The 2,465-nt window shown below is 49.6% G+C and overlaps 1 pseudogene; it reads left to right on the top strand.

Annotated features, from left to right (window-relative positions):
• Positions 1-1,375: 1,375 nt before the first annotated feature.
• LOC119345860 lies at positions 1,376-2,458 on the top strand (annotated as a pseudogene).
• Positions 2,459-2,465: the final 7 nt, after the last annotated feature.

Raw genomic sequence — 2,465 nt, 5'->3', positions numbered from 1 at the left:
ACTTATATTTAGGAACGGAGGGAGTACATTATTTAAGAATAACTCCAACCGAGTTTTGAGCTAGCCAAGCTCGAGTTTTATTTGTTTTACAACTTCTCTTTATTACTTTTATCAACTTTAAAAATATGCAGATACGATGTTCATAAATCATATGCATATATGTATCACAAAATGTACTTTTGAAATATGTAATTTTGTTGATTTGAGAAATATGCTATTATAGAAGTTTGCTGGCTGATATAGTTGATGGTGGATTTATTAATTCCTGTTTATAGCCTGCAGGCGTGGAGAATGGCTAGTCATGCACTTTTGCTAGATTTAATTTCCACAATACTCTTTCGGTTCCGATAAGTAAAGTACTCATGTTTGATACTGACACGGTCTCCTATGTTAAATTACATATCATCATGCTATCCTGGAGTACTTTTACATAAAAGGTGCCTTTATTAACTCATAATATGGCATCTAGGAGATACGTAGAAATGAATACACAACAGGTCTCTACATGGTTAAGATGTACGTTAGAGTGATCGACGTCTTCGGGTCTATATCGATGACCTCCTGGTCATTGCTTTTACATCTTCCCTGATTTAAACAAGTTTGATCCGCTGCGGCAACGAGCATAGTTCATTACGTGTGGCCGGTGGATGCATGACGAAGAAGACTTTGGTACCCTGAATTGTTCGATGTAATTTTCAATTTTATAGAGTGTTCTTGTAAGGGTTTCTGGTACTTAATATACGTGGCCTTTTTGGAAAAAGATGCACACGGTCAACACCCAGTTCCTGTAGGCTTATTTATTTTTCCATACTTAATTATTGGTTGTATCGGTGATGTTGCTTTACCAAGAAAGCCGGACGAAACCCTAGTAGTTTCTAAAGCACTTATTGCTTCTGGTCGTACGTCGTCAGCATGTTTGCAAAAAAGCCCCTATGTTTTTTGGTGTTCAACCCGCAGTCCTATTTTAAGTGGATATTCTGAGAAAAAACGTTTCACTTTTTTAAAAAAGACCCTAGGGAGTGTTGCGCCCCTCCCGTCACAAAGCTCTGCCACTCTGGCGCATCTCGCCTGCGCAGCGGCTGCCACCCCCCTTCTCGTCCTCTCCTCGCCGCCGCCGTTTGGGTCCTCCGGGCAAAGCCCCCGCGCGGATCCGGCGACGGCAGGGCCTCTGGCACGCTGGAGCTGCTCGGCTGCGAGCGGGGGCACGGTGAGGTGGGCCAGGGAGACGGTGGCCTCGGCCGCCACAAGGACGAGCACGCGAGCGCGCGCACGCGCCGCCCGAGCCCAGGATGGGGCGAGGCGTCGCGGCGGGCGTTGGCGTTCGCGCCGCCGAAGCCCAGGAATGGGGAATGGGGTGATGCGTCTTGGCGGAGGACGATAAGGTGGCCGGCGTGCTCGCTTTGTGCGAGGCGTCGCGGCGGAGGACGATATGGCGGCCGGCGTGACCACCATCGGGTGGGAAGAGGAGGAACGGCCAGCGGCGGGGCGAGGCCAAGCCCCAGCCCAGCCCTTGCCTGGGCGCTCTGAGATCCCCAGCAGCAACAAGAAGCCCAGCGCTAGACCGGCCAGGGATAGTAAGGCTCGCCCAGCGGCAGAAGAGGGGCAGGGGCCACCGGGCCAGGAGATTGAGTTGAGGAACCAGCAGCCGGAGAAGCCGAAGCGGGGGGTGCGGTGGCGGTGCTCGACGGGGTGCGGCGCCTCCTGCAAGCTAGACAAGGGCCCCGAGTTCCTCACCCCCGACAAGGACAAGGCGGACGGGGCTGACCACCTCCAGGTAGGTAAACTCAGTACCAATTAATAGCGGCGGCATTTCTTCTGTATCTATGAACATACGTACTACAAAAAGACTGGTTGTTGTTTGATAGATGCAAAATTTCGGTTAATATGATGGAGCATGCTGAATTGCTGACCATGACCGTAGCTGTACAAGAGCATGATTGGCCCCGATGGATAGTGCACCAACTACGACAAGTCCAACCGAACCTGCAACATCTACGAAGGTACGGTAGTCTTCAGAATGAGTTCTCCTGGTTTTAGTCTTCAGCGCAGCGCACATGTGGAAGTTAACTGACGCTGTTATGGTTGATATTTTTGGGTGTTGTAGACTGGCCATTCTTCTGCCGGGTCGAACCGAAGGTTTTCGAAGAGTTCTTTGGTGTGCCATGCAGCAAATTCGACAGGGAAGCCTGCAGGTTTGCTGGCTCTTACTTTGTTGTTCGTGTATCTACATGTTCAGTTAGTTCTTTGTGATGCTGAGTTGATTTATCTGCTGCCTGTCATTTCCAGTGCTTGTGTGGATAACATCAAGATGGTGTATGGTCAGGACTCTCCTGAGCTTGGAAACCTCAAGCGGGTCATAAGGGAGGAAAGTAGTAAGCAGGAAGCAAGCATGAACCGGGTTAAATTGTTGGATACCACAAATACTGGTACCTGATTGATTATGGAGTGTAGAGTACTCACTCACC

Source organism: Triticum dicoccoides, unplaced genomic scaffold (assembly GCF_002162155.2).
Source record: "Triticum dicoccoides isolate Atlit2015 ecotype Zavitan unplaced genomic scaffold, WEW_v2.0 scaffold31655, whole genome shotgun sequence".
Taxonomy (NCBI): domain Eukaryota; kingdom Viridiplantae; phylum Streptophyta; class Magnoliopsida; order Poales; family Poaceae; genus Triticum; species Triticum dicoccoides.
Note: the sequence above shows the minus strand (reverse complement) of the source record. Positions and strands in the feature narration are given on the sequence as shown.